The sequence below is a fragment of the Artemia sp. Qi Xiang Cuo genome, chromosome 5, assembly GCF_049724085.1.
Source record: "Artemia sp. Qi Xiang Cuo chromosome 5, ASM4972408v1, whole genome shotgun sequence".
Classification (NCBI taxonomy): Eukaryota; Metazoa; Arthropoda; class Branchiopoda; order Anostraca; family Artemiidae; genus Artemia; species Artemia sp. Qi Xiang Cuo.
Genome location: NC_142798.1, coordinates 16,119,409 through 16,128,424, shown reverse-complemented (window position 1 = coordinate 16,128,424; position 9,016 = coordinate 16,119,409). Strand labels below are relative to the sequence as shown.

Genomic DNA, 9,016 nt, shown 5'->3' with positions numbered 1-9,016 from the left:
AATTTTGAACTGCTATAGGATCATTTTGTGTTCGTCTAAAGTTTTAAATGGCTCTTCACTTTTCTTTGAAACACTTAGTTTTCTGAAGGTTTCATTTTAAATTAGTCTACAAAACTATCTCAAACAAACTGACTCATTTATTTCCTGTTTGTTCCTTGTTTTATTTTATTTTTAGCTGATTAAGTACCGCGCAAATAATAAAACAAAAACTTAGAAGCTCTCAATAGTCTATTACCAGATATGAAGTGTTTTCCACTAACGAACTAGATTCCCAAAACAAGATTGAGAATTTTCAGTGGAATAAAGAAGTTTACAAGACTGGATTGTCAGATTGCTACCTGTGGAAGAATATAGTTTATAAACCAGACTCACGATAGTGTAAAATCAGCAGTCAAAATCCCAATCTTGTTTTAAAGTATAGCTGTCAAACTTACAATCTAGATTATGAACTTATAATCCTAATTGTTAGTGGAGCAACATTTTCATAATCAGAATTATCGGTGAACTTTTTTACTTTGTTGGTGATTTTATTTAATTTAGTGATTTTCTACAAAAGTTGTTGGCATTCAATATATGATTAGTTTTATTGACATACTGAGATCAAATGGTCAATGACTTTCATATTTTTTGTTCTTTTTTATTCTGGAGTACAAAGGAATGGTGTTATTTTTGGAGTGTCTGTTATTTTCTCAGTGTTATTCTGGTTAACAACGAATTGAGCCTGAGAGCCATAGAAATGATAAAAAGAAAATTGTTCGGTTAAAGCAGGCGTTAGCACATTATACTACACAAGATTGAGACCTACGTCGATTTTAGCGTAGATGTTTTTTCAAGAAAGTGAATACACTCTCAAAAAAAAGTTAAGAAAAGGAAAAAAAAGATGCTAGGTTATGAACATAACTTAAATTTTGTTTTTGGTTTGACACTAAACTTCAGAAGTTTTTCTAACCGATAATTACAACAAATGAACTACGAGCGGGTAAGTTTGATAGTTGAATGAATTTTTTATGTGCAGAATACAGACACAGGATAAGTCGAACTATTATATGTCATAGCTGGTAATATATCCCCATTCAGTTTCAGACTCCCTGATCTGGTTTATCATGTTCATACGATAGACTCACTACAGATTCAGTTTGAGACCTGATATATGATTCATAATATGCAAGCCAGATCATCCACGTTTCTTTTGCTTTCTGGAATTTGGATATGATTGCTTTTAGTTGTACAAGGTAAAATATATAAATTCCGATTCTCATAATGTAGAAAAGTACAAAGCCAGCGGCACTCTAGATTTTGTTTCCTTTGTCTTCAATAATCGCATAAAAAGGAAAAATATACAATTAATACATTTTTAGCAAAATATGTTTTTTTCATTTCTTTTACCACTTCGTAAAAACACAGTTTTAACCAATTTGCTTATGCAGAGTAGACATTTGCACTATCTTTCTCTCTTTCTTTTTGGAAACATTAATAAATAGTTAATGTTTTCCCAACACATTTCACACTTCTCTTTGAAAAGTTAAAATCTGGCTCTTCTTCGCGGAACGGAATTCCTGTTTGAGGCAAAATAAAAAACGGCCATGATGGCTATAAATTCCTCCCCCCAACACCCACGTTTCAGTGAAATGACAGGCGTGGTTCCTGTTGTTCCGAAATTGTAAGACGATCCACAGCCAATTGTGAACGTGTATAGATTTAGAAAAGTGAAGAATTTGGTTCATATTTTCTTCTGAGCCAGAAGTTGCTTCAAGAGTTCATTTTCTCCAGTTTTTAACGTTTCCTTGTGTGTAATTTGTATTGCCATTCAGCAGCAGTAAATGATCAAGATAAGAATTTGGCCAAATTGCGGCAGGAAAGACAGTAGCCTACTGTTAAAAAAATCAATGATGAAGCCAACTTCTGCTTGCTGGTAGGATTACACAATCTCATACCCTTTATTTGTTGCCAGGACCCTTCTTTTGTATGATACCTCCAAGTCATAGTGCTTAGGTGATAAAGCTAATTAGGGTGATAAAGCTGATATAAAGGTGATAAAGCTAAACACGAAGGATTTTATCAAAAGAGCCAGAGGAAAAGGCTTATCACAGTTTGTTGGATATTTCATTGTAGATTTGACCCACAACAATTTTCCAGACATAAGAATTATGTAAGAAAATGACACCATTCGGATTTTGTTTATTAAAGCTAGAGCTTACTATTAAAAATTTCAGCTAAGGTATGGGGAGTGAAAAGATTTTAAAGCAAATGAGAGTTTGATTTGTCAATGAAAAAGGAATGTTGCGGCCATTTGTCTTAACAGAACACCAGGATAAAAGCTAAAATTAAAATTGAGAAAAATAACAGGTAAACTAGCAGGGAAATAAATAAAAAGGCTTTATTATGCCCAGAAAAAGGTTTTTAGTCTATAATGTAAGTGTTTCGTCGTAATTCTTCTTCTTCTATTTAATAGCAGGCGGGCTTTTCAGTGACACTATTTAGCCCGTAATTTTATTTTTGCTTTAAGATTGATTCTCTTTCTTCTTAAAGCAGATGATTAGCTTTGGGAAAAGTCTTGCCCTACCTCTTACCTCAACATGTCTTATAGGTCATTATTAAACTATCATTGTTAGCCATCAACTTCAATCGATTTTACAAAAGGAACAGCGAGCTAAGGTTTAAGTGACTTTGGCGTTTTTTGTAATTTTTTATTCGGGATGCTGGGGATTTTTTTTGCTCTGGAGGGTAGGCTACCTGGTGTCGATTTTATCTATTTTGGCGCAAAATTTAAAATTTCAAAATGCTATATTCAGTTTTAGTGGAATGAGAAGTGCAGAGTTGTAGCACAGGTAAAAAGGAAGGCTCGTAAATTGTTTCAAAAGAATTATTCTCCATCTACAGCAATTTCATATAAGCAAGCATGTGCTAAAATAAAATTGGTGTGTAAGAAAGCTAAACAGTCTACATGGTCCAATTTTAGTGCAGTTATTAGCTTCAGAACCCCAATTTCATAGATATTGGCCTATAACTTCATTAGCCAACTTAATAGTGGTAAGCAGTCTAAAGATGATCGTAATGTGGTATCATGCAGGAAGGATTTTCAGTTTCCTCAGATAAGATGAAATCAAAAATTTTTTCTGATATTTATAAAAAGGATTGTTCTGATTCTAATTAGCTACCCTCAACCTCCATTTTGTATCCTTCATTGTACATCTTTACATAAAAGGTCCTTGATGGAACCATTTTGGATAAACTTGCAGGTGACACAATAATTTATCTAGCCTAGGATATGCAAGTGAATACATCATTTGATTGCATTTTTTATGCTCTTTCATAATTCAATAATTGTATCTGTTGCAAATTGCATCTTGAGTCCTTAAAGGGGCCCTGAATGTATTTTTCATGAATTATGAAAGAACACAAAAAAGCAGTAGGCCTAAATATTTACCAAATCATAATATTGAGTTACAAATAAAGTGAATACACCACTCAATTCCTTTTTTTTGTTCTTACAAATATAATAATCATTTTTGTTGGGAATGAATTTTAGCCCCCATCCCTATATATACCAATTCAGGGTAGGCTATATATTTGTAAATTAGAAGGGTAGGGTGAAAGTTTAAACTTACCTCTCATTTACATCAGAAATAAAATTTTACCCCCCCCCCCCCCTAATATGAAAATATATACTCTGAATTGTATAAATATGGGTGGGGTGAGAATCATTTCTGACAAAAATGATTATTATATTTGTAAAGAGCATAAAAATAGGCATCAAGTTGTATATTCACTTTATTTGTAACTCAATAATATGATTTGGTAAATATTTACCAAAAAAACATCAAATGATGTTTTCACTTTCATCCTAGATAAATTGTATGATCTACTGCAAAGCTACCATGAAATTTAACCTCCTCCACCCTCCTAATGTGGAAAAATATATCCTGAATTGTTGACAGCAAAGTTTTGAATTGCAAAATTCAGCACTATTTTTGTCAACAACATTTGAAAACTTGATATGCTAGGAAAGCAGTTTATATTTGTGGTGCCTAATAGATGAGGTTTGATTTGTTATAAATTAATTAAAAAAACTTTTTACTGCAAATAAATTTTTCAACGAAAAGTAAAGAACTCCATTAAACAAAAAATGAGCAAAAATAAAATAAAATATTCTACCAAGCATGAATCTACCCCCAATCAGCATCGTTAAATAAATGAAACCTAAAACAAAGAGAAATTACGATAAATAACCGAGTCAAACTCAAAACGAACAGAAATTAACATAAGTTGGGCTCAAAACCCCTATGCCTTCCCAAGGTCAGAACATAATTTGCACTTTACTGAAAAAAATATAAATGTTTTTACTTCTATAACTTTAATAAATCAAAGAATATTAACATTTTGATTACTAAATATCAGTACATGTATATTAAACTGACAATGCACATTCATTTGTACAAGACCTAATTTCCAAAACTTTCAACTGTGTTGAATAAGATGGCTATCTAAAAATTTTGATTGGATGTGTTTGGGAAAAAGGTGGGTGTGAGAGGGGGGTTAATTACCCTCAAATTACTTTCAACTGTTAAAAAAGGCACTAGCCCTTTGAATTTCCAATCAAATGAGCCCTTCTTCAAGTTTCTACAACAAAGATATCAATAAAAACCTTATATGCCCCCAGGGCATAATTTATAACCCTTGCCCTGAAGACTGTGGGGGGAGTGTCCTGCTCAAAGGTATAACTTCCTGAACTTTAACTGTATAGAACAAAATGGCTACCTAATATTTTTATTGGATATGTTTGGGGAAATTGTGGGCATGGAAGGGGTGTTAGTTGCCTTCTAATCACTTTTGACTATTAAAAAGGGCACTAGCCGTTCCATTTTCCAATTGAATGAGCCTTTTTTGAAGTTTCTATGATGCTGTGTTCTATAAAAACCTTATATGCCCCCAGGGCATAACTTACAACCCTTGCCCTGAAGGCTGTGGGGGAGTGTCCTCCTCAAAAATATAATTTATATCTGGAAATCCACAACACTGAACAAAATGGCTATCTAAAAATTTTGATTGGATGTGTTTGGGGAAAAGGTGGGCTAGAGAGGGGGGCTAGTTGCCCTCAAATCACTTTTGACTATTAAAAAGGGCACTAGACCTTTGAATTTCTAATAAAATGAGCCCTTTTTCAAGTTTCTACAACAAAGATTTCAATAAAAACTTATATGCCCTCAGGGCATAACTTATAACACCTTGCCCTGAAGACTGTGGGGGGAGTGTCCTGCTCAAAGGTATAATTTCCTGAACTTTGACTGTGTGGGACAAAATAGCTATCTCAAAATTTTGATTGGATGTGTTTGGGGAAATGGTGGGCATGGAAGGAGTTTTAGTTGCCTTCCAATTACTTTTGACTATTAAAAAGGGCACAAGCCATTTCAATTTCTAATCAAATGAGCCCTTTTTGAAGTTTCTATGACAACACATTTTATGAAAACTTTATATGCCCCCCTGGCATAACTTACAACTCTTGTCCTGAGGGCTGTGAGGGTATTGTACTCCTCAAAAACCTAATTTCCAGAACTTAAAACTATGATGAACAAAATGGCTATCTCTAAAATTTTTATTGGATTTCTTTGGGGGAATGATGGGTGGGGGGGCTAGTTGCCCTCCAGTCACTTTTGACTATTAAAAAGGGCTCTAGCCCTTTGAATTTCCAATCAAATGAGCCTTTTTTGAAGTTTCTATGACAATGCCTTCTATAAAAACCCTATATGCCCCCAGGGCATAACTTAAAACTCTTGCCCCAAGGGTTATAGGGGAGTGTCCTCCTCAAAAACATATTTTCTGTCTAGAAATCAACTATACTGAACAAAATGGCTATCTCAAAATTTTGATTGGATGTGTTTGGGGGAATGATGGGTGCGGGGAGAGGGACTAGTTGCCCTCTGATCACTTTTGACTATGAAAAGGGCACTAGCCCTTTGAATTCCCAATTGAATGAGCCTTTTTTGAAGTTTCTGTGACAACGCCTTCTACAAAAACTTTATATGCCCCAGGCCATAACTTAAAACCCTTGCCCTGAGAGTTGTGGGGGAGTGTCCTCCTCAAAAATATATTTTCTATCTGGAAATCAACTATGCTGAACAAAATTGCTATCTCAAAATTTTGATTGAATGTGTTTGGGGGAATGATGGGTGTGGGGGGGGGGCAAGTTGCCCTCCAATCACTTTCGACTATTGAAAAGGGCACTAGCCAATCCAATTTCTAATCAAATGAGCCCTTTTCGAAGTTTCTATGACAACTGCTTTGATACAAAGTCCCTGGGTATGGAGAAGAAAAAAGAATACATTGTGCCCACATTGTTCTTTACTTAGGTAGCACTATCATGCTGCCTATGATAAGTATTTAAGGAATATATTACTCTTGAACTACTTATTTATAAACTAGCAATATGTTTTTAACAACTTTTCAATAACTTAACTACTGTTGATAGTTGACAACTTTTCAATAACTAACCACACAACTTCTTTGTGTGGTTACAAAAATGAAATACCTTTGGGGCCCCTTTGTGGGCTCAAGATGCAATTTGCAACAGAAGCAACTTATGTATTGTGAAAGAGCATAAAAAAAGGCATCGTATGATGTTTTCACTTCTATCCTAACTAAATTATTGTGCCACCTGCAAATTTAACCCATTTTCCCTAGATGAATTTAATGCAGCACTCAATTCTCTTAATATCAAGTCCTCCCTGGCTCATGATGGTATTTACATTAAATGGATTTTTGAGTCCTGAGAGGTTTTCCATACTGCCCTCTTAAGTCTGTATAATCTTGTTTGGTCAAGCCAAAAGTTCCCAGATGCTTGGAAAATTGCCCAGGTCTTTCCAGCTTTAAAATCTTCTTACCCATCTTGTGACCCCAAGTCTTACCAACCTATATCTGTTTTACCAGCTTTCAGTATAGTCCTTGAAAGGCTTATTCTATCAAGAATTGAATGGTTTGCTGAAATTAATAATCTTTTTCCAAGTGAACAAACAGGCTTCAGAAAAGGACATAGCTCTGTGGATAACATCACTCACCTTGAAAGTGATGTTTATAATTCTCTTAAAACCAGACAGGCTACAATGGCAGTCCTATTTGACTGGTCAGATGCCTATGGAAATGTAGTCCATGATAAATTGATTGATCTTTTAATTAACCTGAATTTTTCACACTGTTTCTAAGTTTCATGAAGTCCTTTTTAGGTGATAGAAGTTTTTATGTTCATGTTAATGTGTATAAGGGAGAGATGAACCCCATTACTAGAGGTATTTCTCAAGGAGTGGTTTTGAGTGCCCTTCTGTTCAATTTGTATGTCTCAGAATTCCAATTATCTCACTCATTGTTTGGCCTTTATGCAGATGATCTGATTATTTGGAAGTCTGGAAAGGATATCATAATTCTCCAAAATCTTGTTCAACAGGATGTAAGATTAGTTCAGAGATTCTCTTCAGCTTTTGGTTTTCCAGTCTCAATATATTTGCTCAAGAGATCCTCCTAATCCTCTTTAAATTTTCTCTAGTGAAATTCCATATTGTAACTCATTGAAGCTACTTGGCCTATGGATTGATTCTAAAATGCTATGGCATGCACACATAAATTTTTTAAAATCCATGATTATTCAGAGACTTTGTGTTTCAAAGGGACTTCCTGGAAGTAAATGGGGATGCCACCCTAAGGTTATTCTGGATTTTTATAAATTATATATCAGATCTAATTTAGAATATGGTATCCAATTCTTCTCAATTTGTTCATCATCTGCATTTAAAACCCTGGAATCTTCACAAAATTCAGCTATTTGAATTGCTCTGGTTTCGTACAGGCATACTCCTCTGTCTAAATTGAAACAACTGTCTGGTTTGGTTTCCCTAACTGAAAAAGCATCCAGTCAAAGGAAGAAATACTTCTTGCAAATTCAAGCTTATGGAAGTAAGCATGTTAGATAAGATAAGATAAGATATTTATTTCGAGAAATTACTATCACAAGCCCTGAAGGGCCGAATTCGAATTTCGAAATCCATAAAAAAACAAACAAGCAAGAAAATCATAACAAAAGCACAACAATTTACAGATTGGCAACCAATGAAAAAAAAAAATTAAAATAAAATAAATGAATAATCAAATATCGGAATGCTGTATGATTCCTTTGTCACAAAACTTCAAAATGGCAACTAGTTAATAAGATAAAAACTAATAAAACTGAAAAAAAAATAAATAATATACACATTAACAAATATTTAAAAAACAACATAAAAAGGGGATAGGGAACAAAAAAAAGAGTATAGAGAAAACCGAGCTGTTTCTTTTATTATATAAGAGAAACAACAAAATTTATGTACAAATTAACCACTATTTATTAAATCAGTAAAAAAAGGAATAAAAGATTTGTTATACCGCAAGGTAGTACAAAGGATGGGAGATAAGGTTGGGATAGGCTGGGACACAGTTTGTGTAGGACGATTTCTATCAAGTACATGGTATTCAGGGAAAAGGTTCGCAGTACGGGGGTTCAAAAGTGCCAACTTACCAAAACGGAGGCACAAATTATTTCTTCGTCTCTCGAGGGTCTCTAGGTTTGAAATATTTAACAAATACAGATAGGGTATCTTGCCCTCTTTAAAAATAATTCTTAGAGCTCTCTTTTGGACATTTTCAATTTTTTGCGTTGCTTCATTAGAGAGGCGAGGGTGCCACACAGGACAAGCGTACTCTAATATGGGACACACAAAAGAAATGTATACTTGTAGTAAATGTGATTGGGGGCCACTGAATTTCTTTAAAAATTTAAGGAGGGAAAGCGAGGAGTTTGCTTGTCGTAGGATATTATTTATATGGGCATCCCATTTCAAATTGGAAGAAATTGTAATACCAAGGAGATTAAGAGATGTGACAGAGGTTTCAGGAGGATTATGAGCAAGAAAAAGGGGAGGGGATTTAAGGAAACTTACTGAGACTATTGCGGATTTAGAAGGGTTAACTGTCATGTCAAGGCCTCACAGGCAAT

At 34.3% G+C, this 9,016-nt stretch overlaps 1 protein-coding gene across 3 annotated transcripts in view; it reads left to right on the top strand.

The window, feature by feature from the left end:
- The first annotated feature begins 1,097 nt into the window (after positions 1–1,097).
- The window catches only part of LOC148951858 (Fanconi anemia group M protein-like), a 125,728-nt gene continuing 117,809 nt past the window's right edge, over positions 1,098–9,016 (top strand). Inside the window, exon 1 of one of the 3 annotated variants that reach the window (XM_089089366.1) lies at positions 1,098–1,232. The gene's annotated coding sequence lies outside the window, so the exon portion shown is untranslated. Of the gene's footprint in view, positions 1,233–2,772; positions 2,829–9,016 lie in introns of those variants that run through there. The other 2 variants (XM_089089365.1, XM_089089367.1) reach the window with 2 other exon arrangements.